General features: G+C 50.5%; 1 protein-coding gene across 1 annotated transcript in view; it reads right to left on the bottom strand.

The window, feature by feature from the left end:
* Positions 1-17277, bottom strand: part of LOC135530069 (R3H domain-containing protein 2-like) — a 113709-nt gene extending 96432 nt beyond the window's left edge. Inside the window, 1 exon segment of the mRNA XM_064958460.1 lies at positions 16610-17277. The gene's annotated coding sequence lies outside the window, so the exon portion shown is untranslated.
* Between the last annotated feature and the right edge of the window lie 492 nt (positions 17278-17769).

Below are 17769 nucleotides of genomic sequence, written 5' to 3'. Positions count from 1 at the left end.
GTAACGCTCACTCCTTCAATGATAAACGCGAATCCGACCATCACCCCTGGTGAGACAAAACCACGACCTGTCAGTGAAGAGCATTTTTTGCCAGTCCTGTCTGGTCCAGCGTCGATGGGTTTGTGCCCATAGACGACGTTGTTGCCGATGATGTCTGGTGAGAACCTGCCTTTACAACAGGCCTACAAGCCCTCAGTCCAGCCTGTCTCAGCCTATTGCGGACAGTCTGAGCACTGATGGAGGGATTGTGCGTTCCTGGTGTAACTCGGGCAGTTGTTGTTACTATCCTGTTCCTGTCCTGCAGGTGTGATGTTCGGATGTACCGATCCTGTGCAGGTGTTGTTACACGTGGTCTGCCACTGTGAGGACGATCAGCTGCCTGTCCTGTCTCCCTGTAGCGCTGTCTTAGGCAGTACGGACATAGCAATTTATTGCCCTGGCCACATCTGTAATCCACATGCCTGCTTGCAGCATGCCTAAGGCACGTTCCCGCAGATGAGCAGGGACCCTGGGCATCTTTCTTTTGGTGTTTTTCAGAGTCACTAGAAAGGCCTCTTTAGTGTCCTAAGTTTCCATAACTGTGAACTAAATTGCCTACCGTCTGTAAGCTGTTAGTTTCTTAAAGACCATACCACAGGTGCACGTTCATTAATTGTTTATGGGTCATTGAACAAGCATGGGAAACAGAGTTTAAACCCTTTACAATGAAGATCTGTGAAGTTCTTTGGATTTTAACAAATTACCTTTGACAGACAAGAGGGAGATGTAAGAGATGGGAGAATATAGAGGGAAGTGGTGGATATTCAAATGTTTAACTGCTGTATGTGGTGATGTAGGCTATAGCTTAGGCTAGTTCCATTTGCAGTCCATTATAATATACACAATTTTGTATATCTTTGTTTTACCAAACATAAAATTAATCAAATTAATATTACAATACCCATTTAATGATGGATACAAATGGGCTATAAAATTAACCAGAGCAGGGAAAACGCAACGTTTCAACATCAACAAATAGAACGACCCACCCAACCGACCCGTCACCCAATACTTGAAGTAGGAGGATGACGATTGACTTGTGTTCTTTATGTTACTGCTGTACTGCTGAGCAACCATGGCTTCAGCCCATAGATAAACCTACAGGTCCAGCCACTCTCCTCTCCTTCCCACCAGACCAGTATCCCTGGAGAATGAAGACAACGTGTGGATATGAGGAGGAGGAAATGGCATTAGAGCTGTAGCTGTGAGACAGACAGACAGCGGGAGAGAGACAGACAGACAGACAGCGGGAGGGAGACAGACAGACAGACAGACAGCGGGAGAGAGAGACAGACAGACAGACAGCGGGGAGAGACAGACAGACAGACAGACAGCGGGAGAGAGACAGACAGACAGACAGCGGGAGAGAGACAGACAGACAGACAGCGGGAGAGGACAGACAGACAGACAGACAGCAGGGAGCAGGAGAGACAGACAGACAGACAGCTGGGAGAGAGACAGACAGAGCAGACAGACAGACAGACAGCTGGAGAGAGACAGACAGACAGACAGACAGACAGCGGGAGAGAGACAGACAGACAGACAGCTGGGAGAGAGACAGACAGACAGCTGGAGAGAGAGACAGACAGACAGCTGGGAGAGAGACAGACAGACAGCTGGGAGAGAGACAGACAGACAGAGGAGAGACAGACAGACAGCAGGGAGAGAGACAGACAGACAGCTGGGAGAGAGACAGACAGACAGCTGGAGAGAGAGACAGACAGACAGCTGGAGAGAGACAGACAGACAGACAGCTGGAGAGAGACAGACAGCTGGAGAGAGACAGACAGCTGGAGAGAGAGACAGACAGACAGCTGGAGAGAGAGACAGACAGACAGCTGGAGAGAGAGAAAGACAGACAGCTGGAGAGAGAGACAGACAGACAGCTGGAGAGAGAGACAGACAGACAGCTGGAGAGAGAGACAGACAGACAGCTGGAGAGAGAGACAGACAGACAGCTGGAGAGAGAGACAGACAGACAGCTGGAGAGAGACAGACAGACAAACAGCAGACAGCTTTTGAGAGAGAGAACGAGAGCGAAGGCATCAAGAGAGAGACAGACAGACAGCTGGAGAGAGAGACAGACAGACAGCTGGAGAGAGAGACAGACAGACAGCTGGAGAGAGAGACAGACAGACAGCTGGAGAGAGAGACAGACAGACAGCTGGAGAGAGAGACAGACAGACAGCTGGAGAGAGAGACAGACAGACAGCTGGAGAGAGAGACAGACAGACAGCTGGAGAGAGAGACAGACAGACAGCTGGAGAGAGAGACAGACAGACAGCTGGAGAGAGAGACAGACAGACAGCTGGAGAGAGAGACAGACAGACAGCTGGAGAGAGAGACAGACAGACAGCTGGAGAGAGAGACAGACAGACAGCTGGAGAGAGAGCCAGACAGACAGCTGGAGAGAGAGCCAGACAGACAGCTGGAGAGAGACAGAGAGCGGGAGAGAGACAGAGAGCGAGAGCGAGAAAGGCATAATGACATTTGAGATGTCTCTATTCCTTTAAAACTTTAGTGAGTAATGTTTACTGTTCCTTTCACTTTTGTTTATTATCCATTTCACTTGCTTTGGGAATGTAAACATGTGTTTCTCATGCCAATAAAAGCCTTTGAACTGAGAGAGAGAACGAGAGCGAATCAATAGCAGCATCAAGGCCCAGTAAGAGTTCTCAATCCTAGGCTACACCTTGTCCAACACATCGCCAAATATCAAAATATCTCACACGTCTCACCAGAGATGGATTTGAACTCAGCGAAACACACCACACACTACGTAGCAAAGGACAGTGACACAAAGTGACCCCCACACAGAGTATCTGCTGAAAATGAAGAATGAAATTAGAGACAGAGGGCTACATGGTAGAAATATGCGAGACAAAGCATCACGAGTAAAAGAAAAGGCAGGAGAGAGCGGTCGCTGTGAGAGAGCGGTCGCTGTGAGGGAGGAGGAGGAGGAGAGAGCGGTCGCTGTGAGGGGAGGAGGGGAGGAGAGAGAGCGGTCGCTGTGAGGGGAGGAGAGAGAGCGGTCGCTGTGAGGAGGGGAGGAGAGGCGGTCGCTGAGGGGAGTGAGAGAGAGCGGTCGGGGAGGAGAGAGAGCGGTCGCTGTGAGGGGAGGAGAGCGGTCGCTGTGAGAGCGGTCGCTGTGAGGGGAGGAGAGCGGTCGCTGTGAGGGGAGGAGAGCGGCGGTCGCTGTGAGGGGAGGAGAGAGAGCGGCTGTGAGGGGAGGAGAGGAGAGAGAGCGGCTGTGAGGGGAGGAGAGAGAGCGGGGAGGAGGAGAGCGGTCGCTGTGAGGGGAGGAGAGAGAGCGGTCGCTGTGAGGGGAGGGGGAGGAGAGAGAGCGGTCGCTGTCGCTGTGAGGGGGGAGGAGAGAGAGCGGTCGCTGTGAGGGGAGGAGAGAGAGCGGTCCGCTGTGAGGGGAGGAGAGAGAGCGGCGGTCCCTGTGAGCGGGGGAGGGAGGAGAGAGAGCGGTCCCTGTGAGGGGAGGGAGAGAGCGGTCGCTGTGAGGGGAGGAGAGAGAGCGGTGAGGGGAGGAGAGAGAGCGGTCGCTGTGTGGGGAGAGGAGAGAGAGCGGTCGCTGTGAGGGGAGGAGAGAGAGCGGCGGTCGCTGTGAGGAGGGAGCGGTCGCTGTGAGGGGAGGAGAGCGGTCGCTGTGAGCGGTCGCTGTGAGGGGAGGAGGAGAGAGAGCGGTCGCGGTCGCGCGGTCGCTGTGAGGGGAGGAGAGAGAGCGGTCGCTGTGAGGGGAGGAGAGAGAGCGGTCGCTGTGAGGGGAGGAGAGAGAGCGGTCGCTGTGAGGGGAGGGGAGGAGCGGTCGCTGTGAGGGGAGGAGGAGATCGCTGTGAGGGGAGGAGAGAGAGCGGTCGCTGAGGGAGGAGAGAGAGCGGTGAGCGGTCGCTGGAGGGGAGGAGAGAGAGCGGTCGCTGTGAGGGGGGGAGAGAGAGCGGCTGTGAGGGGAGGGAGGAGAGAGAGCGGTCGCTGTGAGGGGAGGGGAGGAGAGGAGAGAGAGCGGTCGCTGTGAGGGGAGGAGAGGAGAGAGAGCGGTCGCTGTGAGGGGAGGAGGAGAGCGGTCGCTGTGAGGGAGGAGAGAGAGCGGTCGCTGTGAGGGGGGAGGAGAGGAGCGGTCCCTGTGAGGGGAGGAGAGAGAGCGGTCGCTGTGAGGGGAGGAGAGAGAGCGGTCGCTGTGAGGGGAGCGGTCCCTGGGGGAGGAGAGGAGGGCTTTGCTGCTGCTGTGAGGGGAGGAGAGAGAGCGGTCGCTGTGAGGGGAGGAGAGAGCGGTCGCTGAGGGGAGGAGAGAGAGCGGCTGAGGGGAGGAGAGAGAGCGGTCGCTCTCTCCCTCATCCTCATCCCTCCCCCTCTGTCACCTGCACCCCTCTCTCCATCATCCCTCCCTCCCTCTGTCACCTGCACCCCCTCTCTTCCTCATCCCACCCTCTGTCACCTGCACCCGCCTCTTCCTCATCCCTCCCTCCCTCCGTCACCTGCACCCCCTCTCTCCCTCATCCCTCCCTCCCTCTGTCATCTGCACCCCCTCTCTCCATCATCCCTCCCTGTCACCTGCACCCCCTCTCCCTCATCCCTCCATCACCTGCACCCCCTCTCTTCCTCATCCCTCCCCCCTCTGTCACCTGCACCCCCTCTCTTCCTCATCCCACCCTCTGTCACCTGCACCCGCTCTCTTCCTCATCATCATGGTGTCGGAATCATCTATTTGCTGCCAAACTACATTACACATCTCCATGGATATCGGGCTACATATTGCCTCTTATTGCCACGAACTCTGTCCATCTGCGTGTACTCTCCTCTCCCTCTTCTACCCCTCCCCCTCCCCCGATCCACAAGCCAACTAAGCCACCCACAGGCTGCCCTCGCCCCTAATCTCTCTCTCTCCCCCTTCCTCCTCTTTTCTCTATCCCTGTTTCTGTCTCCCTCTTTCATAGCTCTCCCTCCCTCCCTCCCTTCTCTATCTACCTCCCTCTCTCTCTCTCTCTCTCTCATAGCTCTCCCTTCATCTCTACCTACCTCCCTCCCTCCCTCTCTCTCTCTCATAGCTCTACCACCTTTCCTTTTCTCCTGGCTCTCCCTTCCTCTGGGCAGCAGCTAGCCTAGCGGTTAAGAGCATGGGCCAGTAACCTGAAGGGTTTGCTGGTTCGAATCCCAGCTGGCAAGGTGGAAGAATCTCCAGCAAGACAGTTAAACCCCAACAACAATTGCTCCCCAGGAACCAATGACGTATGTCTTAAGTTAGGCCCTAGTATCTCTGTGATTCAGAGGGGTTGGGTAAATAAGGAAGACATTTCGGGTTGAATGCATTCAGTTGTGCAACTGAAGTATCCCCCTTTACCCAGCTCTCCTCTTTTCTCTTTCCCCGTCTCCATCTGCCTCTCTGTCCTGACTCTGGCTCTCTGCCTCGGTCTCCTGGCTCTCTGCCTCGGTCTCCTGGCTCTCTGCCTCGGTCTCCTGGCTCTCTGCCTCGGTCTCCTGGCTCTGCATCTCTCTCTCTCTCCTGGCTCTGGCTCTCTGCCTCTCTCTCCTGGCTCTGGCTCTCTGCCTCTCTCCTGACTCTGGCTCTCTCTCTCTCATGACTCTGCCTCTCTCTCTCTCCTGACTCTGCCTCTCTCTCTCTCTCCTGACTCTGCGCCTCTCTCTCTCTCCTGACTCTGCGCCTCTCTCTCTCTCTCCTGACTCTGCGCCTCTCTCTCTCTCTCCTGACTCTGCTCTCTCTCTCTCTCCTGACTCTGCCTCTCTCTCTCTCTCCTGACTCTGCCTCTCTCTCTCTCTCCTGACTCTGCCTCTCTCTCTCTCTCCTGACTCTGCCTCTCTCTCTCCTGACTCTGCCTCTCTCTCTCCTGACTCTGCCTCTCTCTCTCCTGACTCTGCCTCTCTCTCCTGACTCTGCCTCTCTCTCTCCTGACTCTGCCTCTCTCTCTCCTGACTCTGCCTCTCTCTCTCCTGACTCTGCCTCTCTCTCCTGACTCTGCCTCTCTCTCTCCTGACTCTGCCTCTCTCTCTCCTGACTCTGCCTCTCTCTCTCCTGACTCTGCCTCTCTCTCTCCTGACTCTGCCTCTCTCTCTCCTGGCTCTGTCTGTCTGCCTCTCTCTCCTGGCTCTGTCTGTCTGCCTCTCTCTCCTGGCTCTGTCTGTCTGCCTCTCTCTCCTGGCTCTGCCTCTCTCGGCCTGCCTCTGTCCAACTAAGCCACAAACGGGCAGCCCTCACCCCTAATCTCTCTCTCCCTCCCTCCCTCTCTTCCGCTCCTTCACCTGCCTCTCCCTCCCTCTCCTTCACCTGCCTCTCCCTCTCTTCCTCTCCTTCACCTGCCTCTCCCTCCCTCCCTCTCCTTCACCTGCCTCTCCCTCCTTCACCTGCCTCTCCCTCCTTCACCTGCCTCTCCCTCCTTCACCTGCCTCTCCCTCCCTCTCCTTCACCTGGCTCTCCCTCCTTCACCTGGCTCTCCCTCCTTCACCTGGCTCTCCCTCCTTCACCTGGCTCTCTCTCCTTCACCTGGCTCTCTCTCCTTCACCTGGCTCTCTCTCCTTCACCTGGCTCTCTCTCCTTCACCTGGCTCTCTCTCCTTCACCTGGCTCTCTCTCCTTCACCTAGCTCTCTTCCTCCCTCCGTCCCCTCCTCTATCCCAGTCTCTCTTCCACCCTCTCTTCCTCCCTCCCTCCGTCCCCTCCTCTATCTCAGTCTCTCTTCCTCCCTCCCTCTGTCCCCTCAGTGCTCCTCCTTTATCCCAGTCTCTCTCTTCCTCCCTCCGTCCCTCTATCCCAGTCTCTCTCTTCCTCCCTCCGTCCCTCCTCTATCCCAGTCTCTCTTCCTCCCTCCGTCCCTCCTCTATCCCAGTCTCTCTTCCTCCCTCCCTCTGTCCCCTCAGTGCTCCTCCTTTATCCCAGTCTCTCTCTTCCTCCATCTGTCCCCTCAGTGCTCCTCCTCTATCCCAGTCTCTCTTCCTCCCTCCGTCCCTCTATCCCAGTCTCTCTTCCTCCCTCCGTCCCCTCAGTGCTCCTCCTCTATCCCAGTCTCTCTCTTCCTCCCTCCGTCCCCTCAGTGCTCCTCCTCTATCCCAGTCTCTCTCTTCCTCCCTCCGTCCCCTCAATGCTCCTCCTCTATCCCAGTCTCTCTCTTCCTCCCTCTGTCCCTCCTCTATCCCAGTCTCTCTCTTCCTCCCTCTGTCCCCAGTGCCCCAGTCTCTCTTACTTCCCCACTCCCTCCGTCCCCTCAGTGCCCCTCCTCTCAATGGCAGGTTCCAAAGTGATGTACTCTTCCTGTTAACTCTCCACCCCCACCTCTCTCCCCCTCCCCTCTCCTCCACCCCCACCTCTCTCTCCCTCCCCTCTCCTCCACCCCCACCTCTCTCCCCCTCCCCTCTCCTCCACCCCCACCGCTCTCCCATTCCCCTTTCCTCCCCTCCACACCCACCTCTCTCCCCCTCCACTCCACCCCCACCTCTCCTCCACCCCCACCTCTCTCCCCCTCCCCTCCACCCCTCTCCCATTCCCCTTTCCTCCCCTCCACCCCCACCCCCACCTCTCTCCCCCTCCCTCCCCCTCCCCTCCCCTCTCCCCCTCCACCCCTCTCCCATTCCCCTTTCCTCCCCTCCACCCCCACCCCCACCTCTCTCCCCCTCCCCTCCACCTCTCTCCACCTCCCCTCCACCCCTCTCCCCCTCCCCTCTCCCCCTCCCCTCCACCCAGAGCACGACGCAGTAGCAGGGAATTCCTCATTACCTCACCACTGGCTTCGCCAAAGAGTGAGTGAGTCAGTCAGTGGCAACACACACACACATAGCATAGCCTTCATGCACTAGAACAATCCATTGGCCTACAGTACATAGTCAGTGATTTCATGCAGTCTCAGTGTTACAATTGAATATATATATATATATATATATTTTTAAATCACAGCTTTCAAAAACGACAGCCTAGCAACATCTAAAAACCAATGCAGGCGAACAGAGCTTCAAAGCTTAACGTCTGCAGAAGAGTAATTACAAAGACTTAAACCGTACTTTCTAAAAACGAATGTTACGGAGCACAGAACGTGAGAGCTAAGTCGTACCTTAGCAATATTACAGAAGAGATGAGAAGAACAGAGACAGACTCAAGGCAATTATAAGCTAAGGCAGTCCACGGAATAGGAGTTTCATCTTTGACGCGTGTGTGTAGAAAATACAAACACACACACACACACACACACACACACACACACACACACACAGCTTACTGTGTTTAGAGTTGTGCAGCTCCAATGCAGAGATGGTTTTGCAGGACGTAGGAAGGATCTGGTGTCTGAGAGACAAAGAGGTAAAGCTCTGTTCTACTGTAGCTGCTGCTGTGGAAGTCACAGTAAACGAGAGAGAGAGAGAGAGAGAGAGAGAGACAGAGAGACAGAGAGACAGAGAGAGAGACAGAGACACAGAGAGACAGAGAGGAGATTCCATCCTCCACTGTCAGCTAACTAGCTGCTGCTGTGGAAGTCACAGTAAACGAGAGAGAGAGAGAGAGAGAGAGAGAGACAGAGAGACAGAGAGACAGAGAGAGAGAGAGAGAGAGGGAGAGAGAGACAGAGAGAGAGAGAGAGAGAGAGACAGAGAGAGAGGAGATTCCATCCTCCACTGTCAGCTAACTAGCTACTGCTGTGGAAGTCACAGTAAACTAGTGAGAGAGAGAGAGAGAGAGAGGAGATTCCATCCTCCACTGTCAGCTAACTAGCTACTGCTAGCTGAAGCTTATTTTAGTGTCTGGGACCACTGTCCTAGCAAGCTGTACACTTCGTAGCTACTCTTTTCTACATCGCTGCGAGGGTTTTGTAAACGAGAGGAAGGAAGGACACCTCGACACCACTTCCTTTTTCTGAATGAAGCGCAGCAGAGACCTTTCCCTCCATCTCTGATAAAAACAAACAACGCTAGAAAAACAAGCAAGACACCTGATTAGTGGGGGGAAATATAATTCCCTAAAGATGAACAAGTCCTCACTGCAACAAGCCCTCACTGCAACAAGCCCTCACTGCAACAAGCCCTCACTGCAACAAGCCCTCACTGCAACAAGCCCTCACTGCAACAAGCCCTCACTGCAACAAGCCCTCACTGCAACAAGCCCTCACTGCAACAAGCCCAAACTGCAACAAGCCCTCACTGCAACAAGCCCAAACTGCAACAAGCCCTCACTGTATCAAGCCCTCACTGCAACAAGCCCTCACTGCATCAAGCCCTCACTGCAACAAGCCCTCACTGCAACAAGCCCTCACTGCAACAAGCCCTCACTGCAACAAGCCCTCACTGCAACAAGCCCAAACTGCAACAAGCCCTCACTGCAACAAGCCCTCACTGCAACAAGCCCTCACTGCAACAAGCCCTCACTGCAACAAGCCCTCACTGCAACAAACCCTCACTGCAACAAGCCCAAACTGCAACAAGCCCACACTGCATCAAGCCCTCACTGCAACAAGTCCTCACTGCAACAAGCCCTCACTGCAACAAGCCCTCACTGCAACAAGCCCTCACTGCAACAAGCCCTCACTGCAACAAGTCCTCACTGCAACAAGCCCTCACTGCAACAAGCCCTCACTGCAGCACCTCAGCACTGCAACAAGCCGCAGCACTGCAACAAGCCGCAGCACGGCAACAAGCCTAAACTGCAACAAGCCCACGCCGCAGCACCTCAGCACCGCAACAATCCCAAACTGCAACAAGCCCCTGCCACAACACCGCAACAAGCCCACACCGCAGCACTGCAACAAGCCCACACTGCAACAAGCCCTCACTGCAACAAGCCCTCGCTGCATCAAGCCCTCACTGCATCAAGCCCTCACTGCAACAAGCCCTCACTGCAACAAGCCCTCACTGCAACAAGCCCTCACTGCAACAAGCCCTCACTGCAACAAGCCTTCACTGCATCAAGCCCTCACTGCATCAAGCCCTCACTGCATCAAGCCCTCACTGCAACAAGCCCTCACTGCAACAAGCCCAAACTGCAACAAGCCCTCACTGCAACAAGCCCTCACTGCAACAAGCCCAAACTGCAACAAGCCCACACTGCAACAAGCCCTCACTGCAACAAGCCCTCACTGCAACAAGCCCTCACTGCAACAAGCCCAAACTGCAACAAGCCCTCACTGCAACAAGCCCTCACTGCAACAAGCCCTCACTGCAACAAGCCCTCACTGCAACAAGCCCTCACTGCAACAAGCCCACACTGCAACAAGCCCACACAGCAGCACCTCAGCACTGCAACAAGCCCAAACTGCAACAAGCCCTCACTGCAACAAGCCCAAACTGCAACAAGCCCACACTGCAACAAGCCCACACTGCAACAAGCCCACACTGCAACAAGCCCACACAGCAGCACCTCAGCACTGCAACAAGCCGCAGCACTGCAACAAGCCGCAGCACGGCAACAAGACTAAACTGCAACAAGCCCACGCCGCAGCACCTCAGCACCGCAACAATCCCAAACTGCAACAAGCCCCTGCCACAACACCGCAACAAGCCCACACCGCAGCACTGCAACAAGCCCACACTGCAACAAGCCCAAACTGCAACAAGCCCATGCCGCAGCACCTCAGCACTGCAACAAGCCCACACAGCAGCACCTCAGCACTGCAACAAGCCCACACAGCAGCACCTCAGCACTGCAACAAGCCCAAACTGCAACAAGCCCACACCGCAGCACCTCAGCACTGCAACAAGCCCAAACTGCAACAAGCCCACACCGCAGCACTGCAACAAGCCCAAACTGCAACAAGCCCACACAGCAGCACCTCAGCACTGCAACAAGCCCACACAGCAGCACCTCAGCACTGCAACAAGCCCCTGCCACAGCACCGCATGTTCCTTAAGAGTCTATTGACACCAATCTGCGATGGAAGGTGGCCGAGCTTCAGCAGTGTTTATCAGGCTATGAAACATCCCGAAAAATCAGTCTCCTCAACAAAAATACTATGCTTATTGGTTAACATTAACAGGGGCTGATAGATACACAGCTTTAAGGAGAAACCCTGTCATTAGGGAGCCATACAACCATTATGAAACACAGAGTAAAAAAGTAGTTTAAGTGCAGAAAATAGTTGTATGCATTGAAGGCCAGGGCATAACGTAACCTGAAGATAAGGGTGTGAGATGGGCCTAGTTGGCTTTCAACCACCAACTGGGGCTTTTGGTAAATGCCTTGCTTTGGTCATTGATGATGGCATTTCAGGGAATCAAACAAGTTCAACTGTTTGAACTTATGGAGGTAATTGGAGGAATGAAATGTAAGACAAATACAGTGTGTTAGCATATTGACATTAGCAGGGTCTACACTATGGTGGCTAGTGTGTTAGCATATTGACATTAGCAGGGTCTACACTATGGTGGCTAGTGTGTTAGCATATTGACATTAGCAGGGTCTACACTATGGTGGCTAGTGTGTTCGCATATTGACATTAGCAGGGTCTACACTATGGTGGCTAGTGTGTTAGCATATTGACATTAGCAGGGTCTACACTATGGTGGCTAGTGTGTTAGCATATTGACATTAGCAGGGTCTACACTATGGTGGCTAGTGTGTTAGCATATTGACATTAGCAGGGTCTACACTATGGTGGCTAGTGTGTTAGCATATTGACATTAGCAGGGTCTACACTATGGTGGCTAGTGTGTTAGCATATTGACATTAGCAGGGTCTACACTATGGTGGCTAGTGTGTTAGCATATTGACATTAGCAGGGTCTACACTATGGTGGCTAGTGTGTTAGCATATTGACATTAGCAGGGTCTACACTATGGTGGCTAGTGTGTTAGCATATTGACATTAGCAGGGTCTACACTATGGTGGCTAGTGTGTTAGCATATTGACATTAGCAGGGTCTACACTATGGTGGCTAGTGTGTTAGCATATTGACATTAGCAGGGTCTACACTATGGTGGCTAGTGTGTTAGCATATTGACATTAGCAGGGTCTACACTATGGTGGCTAGTGTGTTAGCATATTGACATTAGCAGGGTCTACACTATGGTTTAACCACACAGTGGTTCTAAATTGACAAACTTCCAATCCCCTAAAAAAATAACAAAAATGACCAGCAGCCAAGTCCAATTCTCTGTCATTTAGAAAACGCTCAAAACAAAAATCGCTGCATTTAGTACTGCTTGTTCGGATCTCTAGTGGCTCATCTGATAGTGACGGAGTGACGACTGATCCAGTTCATCTCCCTCAATCCATCACGTCTGGTCTCAGTGAGTGTCTTGCTGCCTTTATGCTCTCCTTCACAGCAGTGACAGTAATGGACGGACACAGCCATGCAAACAACACACACACACAGTGCATTGTTTGTACATCGTTGCATTTTAGATGTGACTATGTTTTGCTACGTCTCATGTTTGTTTTTTAATGGGTAGCCAAATAAACACCACACGCACACAGAATGTAAGCCTGGACCCAGGAACATGGAACCAGTCACCTCTTCCCTCCAGCTCTGATCAATTATTCACATCCAGCAAGCAGTGGAAGGAGAGACAGCAAGGATAGCGAGGAGAGAGAATAGGGGAAGAGTAGGGAGAAAGTGATGGGAGAGCAAGAATGCATGAGAAAGAGAGGAAGAGGGAAGCAGCAGCGGTAGTACCTCAGCTCTGTGCTTAGGCAGAGATCTATAAATAACTCCTCAAATCTCTAGAGAAAGCAACTCTGACTGCTACTACTACTGCTAATACTGATGCTAATGCTGATGCCAATGCTGCTAATGCTGCTGCTGCTGTTGCTGCTGCTGCTGTTGCTAATGCTGCTGTTGCTGATGCTGCTGCTGCTAATGCTACTGCTGCTAATGCTACTGCTGCTAATGCTACTGCTGCTAATGCTACTGCTGCTAATGCTACTGCTGCTAATGCTACTGCTGCTAATGCTACTGCTGCTAATGCTGCTGCTAATGCTGCTGCTAATGCTGCTGCTAATGCTGCTGCTAATGCTGCTGCGAGAAAAAACACACAGATACAGAAGCAGATCTCAGGTAGACAAACTGATGGAGAGATAGCCTAATTGACTGCCGCCTAATTGACTGCCGCCTAATTGACTGCCGCCTAATTGACTGCCGCCTAATTGACTGCCGCCTAATTGACTGCCGCCTAATTGACTGCCGCCTAATTGACTGCCGCCTAATTGACTGCCGTATAAACAGTGAGCTCCAGAAGTATTGGGACAGTAACCATGTGTGTGTTATTTTGGCTCTGTATTCCAGCACTTTGGATTTGAAATTATATAATTACGCTGAGGTTGCATGCTAGGAATATGGGACTAAATACTAAACTTTTGAATACTTTAATACACAAATTTATTTGTTCCAATACTCTATATGACTTCCATCTATAAGCCTTTCAATGTTCTGTGTCATCTAGCCCGTAAACCCTTCAGTTAAAAGAAATAATCATCAAGGGAACAAAACTTATGATAATTTCTATCATTTTACATTTACATTACATTTAAGTCATTTAGCAGACGCTCTTATCCAGAGCGACTTACAAATTGGTGAATTCACCTTTTTTTCCAATTCAACATAAAAAACAGGCTCAAGTAAGTCTAACTTGACTAGAGAAACAGCACATTTCAATAAGAGTTTAATGTTGATATATCCAAGACTAGTTAGGCTATTGACACCAGTCCAATAGCTAAGGTGGATGAGAAAAAAAAAGCACAAGTTTATTCTCTAAAACCACATAGCCTTTCCACAACAACCTGACTGCAGTTTAGAATTAGAGAACTAGGCAGCATCTATCCAGGCATACGCAGCAGGTAGCCTCGCGGGTAGAGCGTTGGGGTGGGAGAACTGCATCGAAAATTGTAAAAATGTCAATTTTGTACACAAAAAAACAAAGTAGTCTGTGATTCCAGTAGTTAGCTACACAGCAAAAAATATTAACTACTGAAAATACTACCAAGATTTGAATGTAGTCCAAGTTACTACAAAATGAACACTGGACAAAAATCTAAAAATGTAAAGTGCTTCACAAGCTGAAATAAAAGATCCCAGAAATGTTCCATATACACAAACATACTACTTCTCTCAAATTATACACAAATATGTTTACATCCCTGTTAGTGAGCATTTTTCCTTTGCCAAGACAATCCATCTACCTGACAGGTGTGCCATAATCAAGAAACTGATTAAAACAGCATGACCATTACACAGGCGCACCTTGTGCTGGGGACAACGAAAGTCCACTTTAAAATGTGCAGTTTTATCACACAACACAATGCCACAGATGTCTCAAGTGCAATTCAAATCAAATTTTATTGGTCACATACACATGGTTAGCAGATGTTAATGCGAGTGTAGCGAAATGCTTGTTCTTCTAGTTCCAACAGTGCAGTAATATCTAACAATTCCCAACAACTACCTAATACACACAAATCTAAAGGGATGGAATAAGAATATGTACATATAAATATATGGATGAGCGATGGCCGAGCAGCATAGGCAAGATGCAGTAGATGGTATAAAATACAGTATATACATATGAGATGAGTAATGTAAGATATGTAAACATTATTAAAGGGGTGTTATTTAAAGTGTCTAGTGATCCATTTATTAAAGGGGCCAATGAGTTCAAGTCTGTATGTAGGCAGCATGCTCTCTGTGTTAGTGATTGCAGTTTAACAGTCTGATGGCCTTGAGATAGAAGCTGTTTCTCAATCTCTCGGTCCCCGCTTTGATGCACCTGTACTGACCTCGCCTTCTGGATGATAGCGGTGTGAACAGGCAGTGGCTCGGATGGTTGTTGTCCTTGATGATCTTTTTGGCCTTCCTGTGACATCGGGCGCTGTAGGTGTCATGAAGGGCAGTTATTTTGCTCCCGGTGATGCTTTGTGCAGACCTCACTACCCTCTGGAGAGCCTTACGGTTGCGGGCGGTAAAGTTGCCGTACCAGTGATGCAGCCCAGCATCTGTAAAATTGTCAGGGTTTTGGGTGACAAGCCACATTTCTTCAGCAATCCTGAGGTTCACCACACTGTCTGTGTGGGTGGACCATTTCAGTTTGTCTGTGATGTGTACACCCAGGAACTTAAAACTTTCCACCTTCTCCACTGCTGACCCTTCGATGTGGATGCGGGGCTGCTCCCTCTGCTGTTTCATGAAGTCCACGATCATCTTTGTTTTATTGGCATTGAGTGAGAGGTTATTTTCCTGACACCACACTCCGAGTGCCCTCACCTCCTCCCTGTAGGCTGTCTCGTCATTGTTGGTAATCAAGCCCACTACTGTTGTGTCGTCTGCAAACTTGATGATTGAGTTGGAGGCGTGCATGGCCATGCTGTCATGGGTGAACAGGGAGTACAGGAGCGGGCTGAGCACACACCCTTGTGGGGCCCCTGTGTTGAGGGTCAGTAAAGTGGAGATGTTGTTTCCTACCTTAACCACCTAGGGGAGGCCCGTCAGAAAGTCCACGACCCAGTTTGCACAGGGCGGGGTTCAGATCCAGGGCCTCCAGCTTGATGATGAACTTGAAGGGTACTATGGTGTTGAATGCTGAGCTGTAGTCAATTAACAGCATTCTTACATAGGTATTCCTCTTGTCCAGACGGGATAGGGCAGTGTGATGGCAATTGCTTCATCTGTGGACCTGTTGGGACCGTATGCAAACTGAAGTGGGTCTAGGGTGGCGGTGATACGATCCTTGACTAGCCTTCCAAAGCACTTCGTGATGACAGAATTGAGTGCTACGGGGCGGGGCGGTAGTCATTTAGTTCAGTTATCTTTGCCTTCTTGGGTACAGGAACAATGTATGCTGGCATGCTGACTGCAGGAATATCCACCAGAGCTGTTGCCAGAGAATGTAATGTTCATTTCTCTACCATAAGATGCCTTCAACATCGTTATAGAGAAATTGGCAGTATGTCCAACCGGCCTCACAACCACAGACCACGCCAGCCCAGGACCTCCACATGCAGCCTATTCACCTGCAGCCTCGTCTAAGTGTTTCTGTCTGTAATAAAGTCCTTTTGTGGGAAAAACTCATTCTGATTGGCTGGGCCTGGCTCCCCAGTGGGTGGGAGGGCATAGGCCCACCCACTTGACAGCCAGGCCCACCCATGGCTGCATCCCTGTCCAGTCATGTGAAATCCATCGATGAGTGCCTACGCCTAATTACTTTATTTCAATTGACTGATATGAACTGTCAGAAAAATCTTTGAAATTGTTGTATTTACATTTTTTTGTTGTTCAGTATAGTTACATTACTAGTTGAATTAGATGTAGTTCACAACTCCTCAACACTGAGACCAGAAGACAGTAAGTATCTTGTTGCATTGTTGTTGGTGATGTTTACCCAACATCAAAACAATGAGTGAGTGGTAATGCTGTTGTTTTGTGCTGCTTTTATTCACAATTCATTGAGAATCCTCTGAAATGCTTCAGATCAAGGCCATCTTGCCCAGGTCGCAATTGTAAATGAGAACTTGTTCTCAACTTGCCTACCTGGTTAAATAAAGGTTAAATAAAAATATATTTAAAAAAATAAAAGCCTTTGGTTCAATGTTGTGTATGTAGAATAGCTGATCTCTCGGTGGTTTGGTAGAATATTTAAAACCTCTCGCTTACCGTTAAGAGAGTGAGTCTTCTCTAGATGAAAGCTTCTTATTTTTTGACGAGGGGTTGTTTCGAGTCGAAAGGCAGCTAACGGTGCCGACTGCTTTGTACACAGACAGGCGAACAGCTGCCGGTGCCGTGTTCCCGACTGTTTAATATGGACAGCTCCCACTGACAACAATACGCAGCAAGCAAGTTTAGCCTTTTCTTCCGTCTGTAGCCGTCAACCAGGTGTCAGTTCACAGCTGCTCATTCAACTAGCTAACGTTAGCTACAACACCTGTTATCATGAGCCCATTGACGAAATGCCGATATGCGGTTTTGCTCGCTAACGTTAGCTACCTCTTGTCAACCACCCCTCCGAATGGCTTACCCGTTACTAATAACGGTAGCTAGCAATACATGGGGAACTAGAGGGCTAGCTAGCTCGATGGCTAACCAAACGCTACTTGGCTCACCGTGAGAGCGACTGTCAAACGCTGTCGACTCAAAACAGCAACGCGTGAGACGAGGTACACGAAGCAATGAAGGCCCAACCAAAGACAAATCAGAGATAAAGCATACAGTGTCTAAAATAACTAAAACCTAAAATAACTTCAATCTTAATTAAGCTTTATTAAAGAAAATACAAAATAAACAAACAAAAAAACGCGACACGCCTCCAGATTTCTGCGTGTCAGCACCACTGTTTTCGCGCATCTCCGTGCTTTACGTCACCTCACAGTTCTTCAGATTAGTTGCAACAAAAACGAATAATAATTTGTGTGAATTACTTCAAGATTAAAGTGATGCTCCACAATTTATTTTATTTTATTTCAGGCAGTAGTTTTGAAAGTGGTACTAATGAGTCATAACGGGTCCCCGGTTTTTGTGTACGATGTCATCCAATTGTGTACATTTTTTATTTTTTTGCAATTTGTATGAAATGGTACAATCCAATTCGTACAAAATGTTGCATTTAAGATCATGGACTGCATTTGAACTAGCTACATTACTTCTACTGGCATTATTCCACTGAAGAATACTATCCCACTTCAACAAAATAGCACTGCTTGTACTGCTTTACTAGTCTATATTTTTCAACACTTTGGGCAGCTGAAGCACATCACACAATTTTTATTTAGGAGAATTACCCTTGTTGACTTTATAATAATTTAATGGAGTAAAATCAT

Source organism: Oncorhynchus masou, chromosome 5, assembly GCF_036934945.1.
Source record: "Oncorhynchus masou masou isolate Uvic2021 chromosome 5, UVic_Omas_1.1, whole genome shotgun sequence".
Classification (NCBI taxonomy): domain Eukaryota; kingdom Metazoa; phylum Chordata; class Actinopteri; order Salmoniformes; family Salmonidae; genus Oncorhynchus; species Oncorhynchus masou.
Note: the sequence above shows the minus strand (reverse complement) of the source record. Positions and strands in the feature narration are given on the sequence as shown.